This window comes from Misgurnus anguillicaudatus, chromosome 2 (genome assembly GCF_027580225.2).
Source record: "Misgurnus anguillicaudatus chromosome 2, ASM2758022v2, whole genome shotgun sequence".
NCBI classification, from domain to species: domain Eukaryota; kingdom Metazoa; phylum Chordata; class Actinopteri; order Cypriniformes; family Cobitidae; genus Misgurnus; species Misgurnus anguillicaudatus.
The window spans coordinates 28860614-28877297 of record NC_073338.2 but is presented as its reverse complement, the minus strand read 5'-3'; positions in this window follow the sequence as shown (position 1 = coordinate 28877297).

The following is a 16684-nucleotide window of genomic DNA, read 5'->3' as shown; positions in this document are numbered from 1 at the left end:
AAGGAGACAGTCGGAGAGAGAAAAATATGGAGAGAGAACACAACAGAGAGCGGGGTGGGGGAGAAGTTAAACTAGCATTTGTTGGAAGTGCGTTTTGATCTATCCGTAAGCCATTACCTTTTTGACACCGTGTCCTTTCTGACATGAAACGCAATGAGATTCCAGCTATGAGCAATTTGTGCTGCTCGGTGTATGCAATCATAGCCAATCAGAACAAATTTGATGTTTAATGGGGGGCAACAGTGCCCGCCCACTTCATAAGCTTTATATTTTTCGATTTATATGTTCCATATGGATGTTTAATAAAAGGATTTATTTAAACTTTCTAAATAATGAATTGAACCAAACAATTCTGAAATTAATCACAACATTGGAAACTTTAATTTAAAGCAATAAAGTATTTAAAAAATAAACAAAAAGACAAAGGTGAATAGGGTTTCAAAATTAGGAAATAACAGTCCATTTGATGTCATTTGACTTAAGGATAAGTAAAGTAACCATAGCCACTAAGCAGTTTTTGCAACCGGCCACTGCCAAAAGGTTACATGGCGAAGAGAGGCAAAAGTTGTGCATTACAAAAGGTACACATTTCTGGAGTATGAATACATTTCTGGAGATCCCCATGTTTGCATCACGTACCCATGATAAACTGGGGGGGGGGGGGGGTGTAATGGAATTCATTTCTTGTATCACTTAAACTTAAAAATTGTAAATGGACTGCATTTATATAGCGCTTTCATAGACCCATGGCCATCCAAAGCACTTTACAAGTTGCCTCTAATTCACCCATTCACTTACTCATTCATACGCCGATGGCGTACACATGGCTGGAAATACTTAAAAAAACTTTTATATAGGTGGAAAAACTTAAAAATACTTTTATATAACTGTAAACCACACTGTAATTTCTACAGTTACTTACCACAAAATGCCCAGTAAAATACCATAATTTTCTTTTCCAGTTCATTACTGTAATATGCATTGCATTAACATTCAATTTACAGTGATTTACTGTATGTTTTGAATTTGCGGTAGACTGCTGTAAAACAGCAGCAGTAGTGTTACTGTAGTTGAATAAAAACGTGTTATAAAAGCATATAAAATGGAAAAATAAAATATATCTCTGAAATGAAATACATTTTATTTGTTATGCTTTTAGCAGTGAAGCAAATTTCAAAATGTGAATTGTTTTAGCAGTGTAAATAATTTATTGAGAATTGTAGATAGAAGCAAGAAAGGGATTATGGATAAATGCTTGACCGTCAGATTTGAATTTGACCTCATTCACTAGTAATGCCAAGATTTCGCTCCTCGAAGTGTCGGGAGAGTGACAGGCTACTTGGGGAGTATAGCAAGTAATTTTTATCAAGTGACTCTGTAGCACCGTGGAAATGTTATGGACCTACAACATGGGCAACCTGGGTTTGATTCCCCTTCAAGGCAATATTTTTTTCAACCAGGTTAAAGTAAGGGTATTATACTGTAAAATGGAACTGCGGTAAAGGCATCAAACTGTAAAAAACATGTACAGTTATTGTACTGTAATGGGGCACGTTGCCAGTGAGTTACCGCATATATACAATAAAAAGTGCATCTAGGTATTTCTACCCTAAATACTGAGGACTTTAATGCTTATCTGGTTAAATTTGCTATTAGCAGTTGGGAGATAACTTGAAAATGAGCCATCACATTTGACACTTTCTGCTCCCCATTGTGTGCTAATGACAGGTAAAGGCAAAATGTGTTATGTGTAAATTAACATTACAAGTTTTTAAAATTATATGAAACTCTCTTTGTGAGACTTAAAGTGTAGAATAAACATATGAAACTCACTTCATCATTGTTGTCTGTGTTCTAGCCAATTGTGAAAATCGTGTCGACATCAAAGCTCATGCACCAGCTCTGGAGAAACGTTTTTTACATTTGTTATATATTTGTTTTACAAATTGTTGTAACAAATTTGACATGTACATGATTATTGTCTTGCTAATTAATTATAATATGATTTACAAACCACCTGCACTGATTAAGAACAGTGCACTGTAAAACTAATATTTGCTCAATCAACTCGGATTTATTAGTCATTTCAACTTACTATTATTTATCTTGACAAGAGATGAGTTGTTATAACTTATAAAATATAGTTAAAATATGTAATTTTATAAGTTGTTGCAACTCATCTCTTGTCAAGAAAAATAATAGTAAATTGAAATTACAAAAAATGTAGGGCAGCAAATAATTTTTGCAGGGTAATGTAAAAGTTCATGCACTAAAGCCAAATGGCCAAATGGTCTGCACACCTATTGAAAATCATAAAATACCCAGATTCATGAAAGAAATGTCACTGATTTACACACTGGTTGTATTGAAAACCCTCTACAAAAATATCTAAATTATCAGTTTTTGTATGTACACTGTAAAAATCCTTCAAAATTTTAAATCTAATCAAATTGAATAAAAATTATTTTTAACTGTCTTTACTAGAGGAGTTGCTATAAATTATAAAAATTTGTTGAACTAAAAAGCGAATTCCACTTTCTTTTTATAATTTATAGCAACTCCTCACTAGTCAAAAACGTTGAAATTAGTTGTAAATTCAAGTTGATTAAATTAAAATTTAAAAAAATGCAACAAGGATTTTTTACATTGTTTTTTAACAGTGTTAAAAACAACACATTAGCGTTGATTCTGGGACAACACACTAAATGCGTTGTCCCAGAATCCACACATCTCTGTATTATTATTGAAACAACACATCAACAGAAAATAACACATAATGTGTTAAAATTACACATAATGTGTTAAAAGCATAACACAAAAAGATGTGTAGAAAATTAGCACATCCTTTCTTAGAGTCAAGTAGGCTAAAACATTAACACAGCAAAATGATCGTAGGGGTTAAGCCATTTTTGTTACTAATGCATTAAAACATTCTTTTTACCAGCTTTACAACTTACTCGTAATACATTTTTAACTTGGCCCAGTCCATAAAAGAAACACTTTTTTGTCTGCTGTTCTAATGAACTTTATCTCAAAATCTATTCATTAAATACCAAACAGACACATCTTTGGCATGTCAGGATGTTGGAAACTGCGAGGCTTTGAATGCAGTTCACACTGACAACCATCAGCCCCGCCTGCTGTGTTCCTGCCATGAAGACGACCAAAATGCTCTTTCTGATTTTAAAGAATATGCCTTGGGAGTGCACAAAAAGGTCATACTCGATCTGACAAAAGATACAATGCCCCAGATTTCTCTATGCATAGTCAGAAGAAGTACTACTTCAGAGAGTATATCCAATGATTTTCACTTACTAAAATAATTTTTTAGCATGCGGGTCAACAAACAACACGCATTAAAATGATTCTTTTCCTCAAGAATTGATTGTCTTCAGAAAATAATATTTGATGAATTGACAGCTCATTTAATAACGCCTCCCTTCCCAGAACAGATCAGATCCAGACAGTATCTGTTCTTTTCACTCTCTCCCAGAGGACAAGACCTTCTGACCATCATCTTCCTGCATGGGCTTTTCTCTCACTGTGATGTGGTTCTCATGTTAGCGTCTGTCACGCCTCATTACCCATCAGTCTCAGGTATGCTGACACATTCATGACCAGCAAGTGACTGAACCAAACTGTAAATGTTGCACATTGGAGGGAATTTAAGGAAAAGATACAGAGACGTGGCATAATACTATATCTGGTGTGGTCCCATCATTAAATTTCTATTATCTGTCAAGAGATACAAGTAAACTCTGTCATGTGCACAAGTTTTAAACTTGAGTAAATTAATTGAACAATTTTTTTTTAAATAATACATATTGACAAAATAAAAGCTGTTGTAGTTGTGAATGTAAATGTAATTGTATATGGAGGCATGCTTCCACACTTATAAAAATTAAAGGTTCCTTAAAAGACTCATTTCTTTCTTACCATTTATAGTCTAAAGAGACAGAAAGGTTTTTTGTGACACAGAAAGGCCTTTTAGAAGTTAAAGGGGACATATCATGAAATCTGACTTTTTTTCATGTTTAAATGCTATAATTGGGTCCCCACTGCTTCTATCAATCTAGAAAATGTGAAAAAGATCAACCCAGTAACTTGGTTTTGGTAAACCATTCTCTGCAAGCATGTGAAAAAATAGCTAATTGAAATTTGCTCCCCCTGTGATGTCAGAAGGGGATAATACTGGCCCTTAATCTGCACTATCCAACCACGACACTGCAATTTAGTGCAGAGATCAGCTCATTTGCATTTTAAAGGACACACACAAAATGACACATTTTTGCTTACACCTACAAAGTGGGAATTTTAACATGTTATAATAAATTATCCATATGATATTTTGAGCTAAAAATTCACGTATACGTACTCTGGGGACAACAAAGATTTATTTGACATCTTAAAAAAGTCTTGTGAAATGTCCCCTTTAAAGGTTCCTTATGAAACCATATTGCTTAAAATGGTTCATTGATGGGATAGTGTACTACCTTTATTTTCAAGAGTTGTGATGACATGACTAGACAGAGTACCAGCCATAACAAAATTTTTGGTACTTGCATCATAATGCCTTTGCACTGCTCAGTCCCAATTGGACAGACAGAGTCGACCGTCATATCGGAGAGCACAATCGTTTCAAACTGTTCTGTGATGTGGGGACCAAATGGACTTCTTTTCACTTTGCCTTTCCTTCTCTGTTCATTTAATGGCAACTCCCTCTTTCCCCAAGTGATGGAAACAACACTACACTAAAACTCCAGGAGAAGGAAAACAGGTTGCGGAGGAAAACGGCATGAGAGAGTTTTTCTAGCAAAGTAGCCACACCATAAATCTGCAGCACCGGCTTATGGAAGGAAGCAGCGATATTATACATCTGTCCCAGAGGCTTTGCACCTTCCTCCCCAGGCTGATTAAGTGGGCTTATTCATAAGGGCCAGAAACAGGCCTGCTATTGTGTTGCCTTATCATAACTCACTCTTATATTCAATACAAAAAGCCCCCTGATGCACGTAAAAAATTTCACTGATTTACACAATTAATTATAGATCTCACTGGACCAAAGGACTTTATTGTTACCAAAGGGGGCATATTATCACTTTGTCAAGCAACAAATGATCGAATTATGAACAATTATGTACAAACGGCTCCTGCACAATGGCCGTCACATTTCCAGACTCACAATATGGGAGACATATTACAAAATATGAAGGATCTATTTAATCCAATTTCATGTGTTATAATAGCATGAGTCGTTTAAAAATATAATGTCATACCCCTGAGAACAGAATCTGGTCAGGAGGCCATACATTGAAATCTGCCTTTAATTTCCTTGCTGGCAGCAATCTGCACACTGACAGCATGGGGATGTGAACCCATAAGTTTAGTTTTCCAATTACCAATTATGACTAATTGGCAGCATAGCAAGGAGATCATGATACTAAAATGGCATTAACAAACGCTTAAGATCTGATTACAATGGATGAGTCAAAGTCGATTTGATTCTTAACAGACTATGCACTTTTTAAGCCAGTGCACTGTTCAGTGGCGGCCGGTGCTTCCTCGGAAAAAAGCTAAATATGTGTTCAGTGTGTCATGGGAACCTATGTGCATCGTGTCTCATGTCAAAATATGTGCCTGCCAGTGGCAGCTCTTGACTGCTCATTCGAGGATGCGCTAATTCAATATAAGTGTTCGGATTGTCACGTGTGTGGTTCCCTTTTCCAAAATATGTGTCCTGCATGTCGAGAGATCCTGTGTGCATCACGTGTTTTGTCAAAATAAGTACCTGCTGCACACGCGTTTATGATAAAAGAGACGCTCACGTTCCCAAAATACACGCTAGACACTTCCTTAACAGTAAACTCTGATTACGCATGAGATTATGCGAGTATCTAGCAAACGCAAGCGTCTCTTTTATCATAAACCCTTACGAAGCGTCTCTAGCAGGCACGTATTTTGACAACGCGCAATGCACATAGGTTCACATGACGCACCGAACACATATTTTGACATGACGATCCTAACACATGACGATGTTTTGACAAGTTTCGCATTCTTGGAAAAGCACTGGCACTGTTTAAGTCTGTACTTAAGATTATACTTTTAAAGGGCAGTTTCCTGGACAGGGCTTACTAAAATGTCTTCAATTGAAATAAGCCTGCACTCACATAACTTAAAATATATAAGTTCCATTGATTTGTCTCGAGATGCACACCAGTAATGTTTTTGTATGGTATGTTTTTAAAAACTACTTAAATGTCCTAATATAACTAAGGCCTATAGTCTCAGCTTAATCTAAACCCTGTTCAGGAAACTGTGTTGTCTTAAGTCAAAGGGGACATATCATGAAAATCTGACTTTTTCCATGTTTAAGTGCTATAATTGGGTCCCCAGTGCTTGTGTCAACCTAGAAAATGTGAAAATATTAACCCAGTAACTAAGTTTTCGTAAACCATTCTCTACAAGCATGTGAAAAAATAAGTCATTGAAATGTGGCTCCCCTTGTGATGTCAAAAGGGGATAATACTGCCCCTTAATCTGTACTATACAACAACGGCACTGCCATTTAGTGCAGAGAAATAGCATATAGATAATTTATTATAGCATGTTAAAATTGCCACTTTGTAGGTGTGAGCAAAAATGTGCCGTTTGGGTGTGTCCTTTAAAATGCAAATGAGCTGTCATTTGCATTTTAAAGGACACACCCAAACGGCACATTTTTGCTCACACCTACAAAGTGGCAATTTTAACCTGCTATAATAAATTATCTATATGTTATTTTGAGCTAGAACTTCACATATGTGCTCTGGGGACAGCAAAGATTTATTTTACATCTTAAAAAAGTCTTGTGAAATGACCTCTTTAAGCTTATAAGAAATTTTCTGGGGGCAAAATGATTAAAGCACTAAATTATTATTATTATTATAATAATGATAAAAGCAAAATCTGTGGCTAATATTTATTCATTTAATCCTATTTAAAGAGGAAGTAATAAGAAAATCCAGTGTAGACAAATGGACCTAAAAATAAAATTAACTTTGGTTGATCGTGTCTCAAAAGAGTGTAAAACCCTGCAGTCATCTGTTTCAAATCTGCTGGTAATTGTACTGAGTAGTATTTTAATGAAGTTCAATCACTTTTTCCCACTCCTCGCCCTCTTTCTCTCATTTGGTTTTGATTAGGGTTGATCAGGAGCTCTGCCAGAGTATTTCATAAACATAGAGGTGGGCAAGTTCTCGGACTGGATTCCAATGTGTGTTTTATTTACATGCTAGATTTACAAGATTCCCTAATTCATTTTCCAGTCCTCCCTAATTAGGGATAAACCTTTGTGTTCTCTTGGAGAAGTCACGTCATGAGTTTAAAGGATTGTGCAATGGTATACAGAAAGAAAGCAAACCGACACTACCCAACTCACACCCCAAATGTGCTTGTTATTGTGAGTTTCTGGAAAGGCACACCAGTAATGTTTTGTATGATCTCTACAATTTAGTACTACATAGTTTACAGTCTTATAAGCGTGTTTTAGCAATACATTTCTAACATTATTGTTTAAAAACATTTTCAAGATTGACTTTACTGGGACTTTAAAATGTATCATAGTAGTGAGTTTGGCTTAGAAATGTTTACAATTTTAATCTCTCGTCATGCCAAAAAGCCACATATCATCAACTGATAGTTCTGGCATCTGCTTTGGTTGATTTGATTTAAACTTATTAGGGGGTCAGTGTAACTGGGCAGTAGGCCACCAAATATGTGATTTGAGGTACATCACTCTGGAGGGGTGTCAGTGAGATGTAGGAACATTATAGAAGCAAATTTTACAAATTGACAAAAGAATGCTAAACAGCCCCATATACACTCACCTAAAGGATTATTAGGAACATCTGTTCAATTTCTCATTAATGCAATTATCTAATCAACCAATCACATGGCAGTTGCTTCAATGCATTAAGGGTGTGGTCCTGGTCAAGACAATCTCCTGAACTCCAAAATGAATGTCAGAATGGGAAAGGAAGGTGATTTAAGCAATTTTGAGCGTGGCATGGTTCTTGGTGCCAGACGGGCCGGTCTGAGTATTTCACAATCTGCTCAGTTACTGGGATTTTCACGCACAACCATTTCTAGAGTTTACAAAGAATGGTGTGAAAAGGGAAAAACATCCAGTATGCGGCAGTCCTGTGGGCGAAAATGCCTTGTTGATGCTAGAGGTCAGAGGAGAATGGGCCGACTGATTCAAGCTGATAAAAGAGCAACTTTGACTGAAATAAGCACTCGTTACAACTGAGGTATGCAGTAAAGCATTTGTGAAGCCACAACACGCACAACCTTGAGGCGGATGGGCTACAACAGCAAAAGAGCCCACCGGGTACCACTCATCTCCACTCCAAATAGGAAAAAGAAGCTACAATTTGCACAAGCTCTTCCAAAATTGGACAGTTGAAGACTGGAAAAATGTTGCCTGGTCTGATGAGTCTCGATTTCTGTTCAGACATTCAGATGGTAGAGTTAGAATTTGGTGTAAACAGAATGAGAACATGGATCCATCATGCCTTGTTACTAATGTGCAGGCTGATGGTGGTAGTGTAATGGTGTGGGGGATGTTTTCTTGACACACTTTAGGCCCCTTAGTGCCAGTTGGGCATCGTTTAAATGCCACGGCCTACCTGAGCATTGTTTCTGACCATGTCCATCCCTTTATGACCACCATGTACTCATCCTCTGATGACTACTTCCAGCAGGATAATGCACCATGTCACAAAGCTCGAATCATTTCAAATTGGTTTCTTGAACATGACAATGAGTTCACTGAACTAAAATGACCCCCACAGTCACCAGATCTCAACCTAATAGAGCATCTTTGGGATGTGGTGAAACGGGAGCTTTGTGCCCTGTATGTGCATCCCACAAATCTCCATCAACTGCAAGACGCTATCCTATCAATATGGGCCAACATTTCTAAAGAATGCTTTCAGCAGCTTGTTGAATCAAAGCCATGTAGAATTAAGGCAGTTCTGAAGGCGAAAGGGAAGGGGGTCAAACACAGTATTTGTATGGTGTTCCTAATAATCCTTCAGGTGAGTGTATGAGCTCTATAGAAAATATAAACACAATGATTTTATAACAAACTTTAAAAACACATATGCACTGAAAAACAAGAAGAGCAGTATTAATTCTTGTGACAGTTTTACTGACACATCTACTGACACATTCTTACAAATGGTTAAGAGGATGCCAAGGATTTCATTTCTTGCTTGGGAACTCTTGTTAAATGTTAGCAACATCTTTGTTTACAAGCCCACAGGTGTATAACTAAAAGCAATTCAAGATGTTGTTTGTCACAAATTGATGTTCTACAGAAAGACTCTCGGCACAGCAACTCCACCCCTTTGTTATGCCTACGTTATGTAATTGTCCATTTAAATTGCTAAGAACGTTAAAGTAAAACTTGGCTCAAAGTGGAAAGAATTCCCCACCTAAATCTGGAAACTTTGACTAATATCAAGGGGAATGATTAAAATACCACTTAAAGGGTGGAGAGCGAAGGTGTGGGTTTTTGTTTTCCATCATCTCGCTAGTTCACAGAATGACTCAAGAGCAGACTCAGTTTTCCTTCAACACCACCGCACATCACAATTTTTCTCACAAATACTAACAAACATTCTTTGGTATAGCTGTGCATAGTCTACAGTGTAAATAATATGGAAAACATGCAAACTAATACACTGTTCAAGTCCATATTCATCATCTTAAAGTTGACGATAATTAACTACACATAGCAGTTTAAAAAAACAAGGGTTTATTCATGCTACACGATTTGAATGTGGACCTAGTAGCCATGCCGTGCCTTGTAGATCAACACTATCAGTTTTCAGCCAGTCCTCAGTAGGGATTGTTGAGGAATGCTGTGCATTTCCCCTCTCACAGCCCAACCTCATGTCACATGATCAACGCCTCATCAGCCTCACGAACTCCAGCCAATGACAAATTAGCAACATTGAAGCAAAATATTAGCAGCCCAGCGAGCTGCTGGGTTACTCTTAAGAATATATTCGATTTTTGTGGTTGCTTTTTAAATGCGCTGTAGACTGCCATACTGCACTGGTAAAATAATCAACATTTAGCATACTGGTTCGTGTTTTGGTCCATGTTTTGGATGTTGGTACCCAGCAACCACGTTTACTTCACAAGCCATGACAAACAGCATCAAACCATTTAAATAAGCCTGGATATTGGAAATGAAGGCGATCTTTTCAGCATGGTGTAAATGCCAAGTTTGAGTTGGGAGGTTTGGAGCATATTTTTTCATTGACTGTACAAGATGTTAAATCATACAAATGACTTGATAACTGTAAAATGATTAGTCTGAAGTCAACTCTTAAGTCTTTATTTTGAGTGAACGATTAGGATAGATTACACAAAAAAGTAAATACATCTACTGTGTTTTGGACTACTTTTTAGACAAATCACAAGCACATCTACTCTTAAACATGCAGGGTTGTTTCAATCCATGGTTTGACTGTTGGTATAAATTAAACTAGAAACTGTCCAAATTTGACCCAACCATGGATTAAAATAACAAAACATACATTCATTGTGTACTGAATTTTATGACGTACCAACAGTTAAAGCAGTATACTCTGTATTAGCTTGGGTGCAGTATGAATACATTTTGGACTATATCGCCAATGTTTTCATTGTCATGTGACCAATATGTTTAATGGTTCTTCCTACACCCTAACAACAAATTACACTCTTAAAAATGATGGGTTATTTTAAACCCAATGTTGGGTCAAAAAATAAACATTTTCTGGATATGAACCCAAGGCTGAGCTGGACCATTTTTGAACCAACGATGGGTTGAAAATAACCCAGCATTTTTTAGAGTGTAATATGCATTTACATTTTAAATTTTTATTTGGTGGCTCCTCGGCTCCTGTTGCCTCGTGGTAAAGAAAAGTGCCCATCTAATGCATATTAAGAAATTTTGGAGAAAACATTAGCTTATCCGGGTATGTCTTACATATGGTTTTGCATACTGAGGGTTTGGACAATGTTCATAATGCATTTGGTTTTTTACCTACTAAATAGTATGGAAGTACATGATTGTGGATGCAGGGTTTATTTTTTTACTTAAAAGGAAATCCCATTGTTTTTCCATATTTTACTATGTTCTTACCTCAACTTAGATGAATTAATACATACCTATCTTTTTTCAATATCTGCACTTTTAATCTTTGTACAGCGCTTTGTGAATGTGTTAGCATTTAGCCTAGCCCCATTCATTCCTATGGCTACAAACAAAAGTTTTATTTTGTGCCATCATACTTATTCGGTTACCTACTCATGTAACAGTCTTTAAATAGGGAAAACATGATAGTGTTTGGTGGCTTCTAAATTCATCCCTGTTTGGATCCTAAGGAACGAATGGGGCCAGGCCAAATGCCAACACACCCACGAGGCGCCGCACAAAGATCAAAAGTGCATGCATTAAAAAAAAAATAGGGATGTACTAACCCGTCAAAGTTGAAGATCATAGCAAAATACGGAAAAACGGCGGTGTTTTCCTTTAACCCCCATCGATTTATGAAAAGGGTTTATAGGGATTGTAATAAAATTCAGATGTGGCATTATATTCAAAATCAAATGACACACTATTATATTTATCTCTTTTTACCTCTCTTTCAATAGTTTCCACTTTTACCACACCATCTCATGCATCTACTGCAACAGCATACTGTTTTAAACTAGCATTACACTGTATGTGCAATGCAATATGTCAATGATGCAAAATGAAACCTAAAGCTTAACTAAACATTGCATTATCAGTGCACGACTGTGGGTTCGATTTGTGGGGAGCACACATACTGGGAAAATGAATCGCTTGAACATATAACTTTGAATAAAAGTGTCTGCCAAATGCATGTGACCCTGGACCACAAAATCAGTCATAAGTAGCACAGGTATATTGTAGCAAAAGCAAAAAAATACATTGCATGGGTCAAAAGATTTTCTTTTATACCAAAAAATCATTAGGATATTATGTAAATATCATGTTCCATGAAGACATTGTAAATTTCCTACGATAAATATATCAAAACTTTCATTTTTGTGAGTGGATGCAGTTGCTAAGGACTTTATTTGGACAACTTTAAAGATGATTTTCTTAATATTTTGCACCCTCAGATGTCCCATCCTAACAAACCATACATCAATGGGAAGCTTATTTATCTAGATTATAAATTAAATCTTAATGAATTTTTTTTTATACATTTAGTAGAAGTTGAGGAGAACAACAAATGCTGTTAGAATTGGTGTTAAGTTGTTAAGTAGCTGACATCATTTCTACATGTGTGAGATGATGGACAGCATCAAGATTAAACCCCTTCTGAACAAACGCTTAAAAGTTTATTATTAGCTGTTCATGTTTAAGCACGTAATATGCTGTAGTTTGCAAAGATGACTATTATTTTTTAAGTGCTCTTCAGAGATCTCTCCAAGTTTTACCATCACCATAATAGAGATGATTTACGGCTATGAGGAGAGCATGTTTCTTGTCCACAGTCAGGTCATTTCAACAGCAGCTGTCTAAACACAACACACGTGGTGGGTGTGACTGATCCAGTGGCAGCATGGTCTCCTAATCTCTCACTCACTCTTTCTAGTCCTCCATATTTTTCTCGCTCTTGTTGAGGCAAGGAGGAGTAAAACACTGCAGTTGCAAGCCTAGCCGATGCTAAATCAAATCAACAGAAGCGCAAAACCTTGAACCATCAGACTGGATGACACAGATATGCGCGTGTCCAAATCTAAACCTTCTTTACCTTAAATTAATAGATAAATACGTATCCAAAGATCATAAAATCTCATTTTTGTGTAGATATTCATGGATAAATTCCAGTTAATTTCCCCATGTTTTTGTTTGTAGCATATTTTAGCAATGATCGTGCAGTTCTGGCTTCAGTCTGTAACATATGGCACCAACATGGCCCAGAGAGATTCACTACAATCAGCCGCTGGAAATATGACCATGTTAGTCATTAATAGTCAGGGCCTTAGGGCCTGAATCATGTAAAAGCAATGGGAATGAATACACATCCTTCTTAGAAAAGCACTTCCAAGTTCATGTTTTTCCCAGGCCCTGGTGGTTTAAGGTCCAGTATAGAGAGATACCTAGAGGAGAGAACTGCCTCCACCCATAACAACTGATCTGGCATTGTCAGCCTGTTGGATGTGGGATCTGTCGCTACCAATCACTATCACATTTCAATCACATTTCAAACTTTTCTGAAATTTTTATTACAGATTTTGATAAGTTTAAAGTTTCTTTACATTTTGAGAATGATGACCTCAGTCGGGTTACTCTTTTCTTTACAACTCCAATCGCCTGGCCATTCGCCAAAAGCAGTAATTGATGCTGTGAACTTTTGGAAAGGATCTTAAATGGATGGAAGAAAAGCATTGAAACCCTGGACCAACTTAAATAGCGTGATGAAGCATTAGCTTAAGTTTTATTTTCTGGGGTGCCAGATTATAATGCAATTTGAATGCATAATGATTAATTTGACCTAAACGGAGATTGAATTCATTAAAACCACCTAAGCGATTTTGTTTTCGATGCTTTTAGCAGCTGCGTTTTACAGCGCCGACAGTTTCTACTTTCTGCTGTTGTTTTCAATTAGACTGCAAATTCTTTAAATGTCCTTCACCATTTAAACCTGCCTGATTCTTTTTCCATGATGTTTTAATAATCTTTAATGAGTTTGTGCAGTAAATGTTTAGGACCTGCTAGATGTTTGAATGCTGCCAATATGGATGTGATTGTGGGCTGGGATTCCCCCTAAATAAAAACCACACCATTCTTATTGTCTTTCTGAGGTTTTACCTCCTGGATTTTCCCTTCCCTTAATCAACAGGGCATCGCTTGCCATCTAACTTAAACGGGGTCATGTTTTAACAAGAGAGAGAACAACATGCTCTTTCTTGTCAGCTGTGAGAATTTGCCCAGGGTTAAGCTTACATCTAATAACAGAACACATAAAACACCTTTTATCCAAAGATTAAATGTTTGCCAAAAATAAAATATATATTTGATTATCAACACTTTTGTGGACTTTAGATGCATTGTAGACCTTGTTAAATTTGGCATGTGTAAAGATCAAATTAAGGCTAGTTTTGAAATGTATCTTACTATGAGCCAAAACTGACTTAACTTGCATGGATGGAAGTAAGGGATAATGTATAGGCAGCCTGTACATTATTCCACTTATTACATGGCTATTTACCTCATAATTAAGGTAAGGAACATTAAATATTGATTTAAAATGTTTTATTTGCTCATTTTTAAAGAATGCAGACCTTCCACGAGAAAAACACATTTACTTTCGGTTTTAAAGAAAAGATGTTCAAATGTCACAAACATACTATTTGAAGAGTTTGATTCCAAAACGCAATAAATCCATTTTGACTAATTTCGGTACAAATGTGTTTTCTATACCAAGAAAGTAACAAGATAAAAACCACTATTTTTGGTTACAAACTTTCAGCATCGTTAGGTTATAAAAACATAAAAAAATTCAAATCCATAATTTGATTTTCTACGATTTTTTATAAAACTGTTTTTATCCACAAAAATTCATGACATTGTTTTAATGCTACACTGTAAAAAAAACTTTGCTGCCTTAAAATTTTTGTTAAATCAACTCAGATTTACAAGTCATGTCAACAGAGATAAGTTGTCACAACTTATAAAATATAGTTGAGAAGTGTCAACTTAATTTTACAAGTTATAACAACTCACCTGTAAAATGTTTTGGTCCTGCTCGATTTTCGTTGACTTCGAGTAAAATAATGGGGGTCAAAAAAATCCCAGGGGTCAATGTGTTAGTATGACAGAAGCTTGATGCTGTCGTGTGAGAACAAGCAACAGCCGGCATTTTTCCTTTGCCCGAGTGCCTCTCATGTAAACGGGAGAAAAGAACTTACACAGAAAAATAACATGGCAGATATCGGATTTTGCGTAAAATAAAGAATTTACTTAATAATACTGACCAGATACAATACTGATTTTGGCAATAACAATTTTTTTTAAATGGCTTTTATCGCGTTTTGGAACCAAACTCTTCATTTGATTATTTGTAAATATAATGTAATTAAAAGACATTCATATTTAATTATTGTGTAATAATGATTTGCAGCATCCATACCATGTGTTATTAGTTTTGAGTAGTTAATGTACTGGCAATAACAAACCTGCAAATGTCACAACTGGCCAATCAGAATAAAGCATTCCAATGAGCCGTGTAATAAAGAATATAATATACAGTAATATGTTATAATACACAATGCTTTCTTCTGATTTTTATTACATTCTTGATCTGCCAATTCTGACAGTGCCGGACAGAGATAAGCTGTTTTAAAACGTACATTTCCTATCCTGAAATGAACTGAAAATAACAAATTATGCCAAAATATGTCAAGCTGCACAAAACTTTTCTGGAATCAGCCATCCCATTATAGGACAAATGGTCAAACATTACAAATGAAACACTGCTTTGAACCTATAGCAGTGTTTGAAATGTTTAGGGCAGACAATGGAGTTTATTACTATATAAACTCAGATGTTGCTCCAGTTTTCAACGTAATATATGTAATAACAAATTATATGTTCAGGAAACTTTAAAAAAAGCGGCCAAATCAGGAACTTAGGAATAAAAGCTTTACATGAAATATAATAACTATTTAATGGCAGAAAGTCATGTTAAGAGTAAGAGCTATATAGCAGAAAACAATGATTAATGGCTTCATTAGTGATTTTCTTTTAGTAGTTTACTTTTGCGAGTGTTTCAAATACTCAGGGAGCAGTCCAGTGTTATTTCACAAAGCATGTTATAAATACATTGGCTGACCTGCAGAGCTATATGCAGATAAAAAAACGGGTTGCCTTTAGATTCTTCATTGCAAACACATTTGGTCCTAATGAGAAGCAGATTATGGCAAGATTCTGGTCTGAGTTAAACAGCAGACGTTAATGCAGAGACTAATATAGCTTTTAATGTATTAATAAGCTAATATAGCTTTTAAATGTGTATCAGTATTCACTTCTAATCTAATAGGTTAACTACATTCACATTTACACAAAATACCAGAATTTGCTCCAGAAAAAACTGAAAACGTGGCAATTATTCGATTATTATGGGTACTATCACATAATGTGTTGTTTAAGAGAGAGGACACATTTTCATTTCTTTATTACTGTGTGCTTGTAGTACAGTGTCTCTGAAACAATCCATTGTGTTGTACCCAATCAAAGATAATTTACAGTGGTTTCAATAAATGCTGTTCCAATTAGTGATAATTGCCTCTTAATAGGACACAGCTGAACGTATGTTTTCCATTTATTTTAAACAGAGATGTTATTAATAAATATTCCGGTTGGATTTTCCTGCGGGCTCTAAGTATATGATGTTTAACATGACAAGAGAGACAGAAATGAGATGAATAGATCTGAAGTATTATTGAAATGTGTTTCACATAAGCAATTGAGGTAATTAGATAAATAACCAAAGTCCCGTGCTTATTAGCCTTCATAATCACTTCCATTCACACTAAGGAAAGGATCAGAATAACATTATAATGATAAAATATCTTCTGTTGTGAAAACTTTAAGATATCCTGCAGA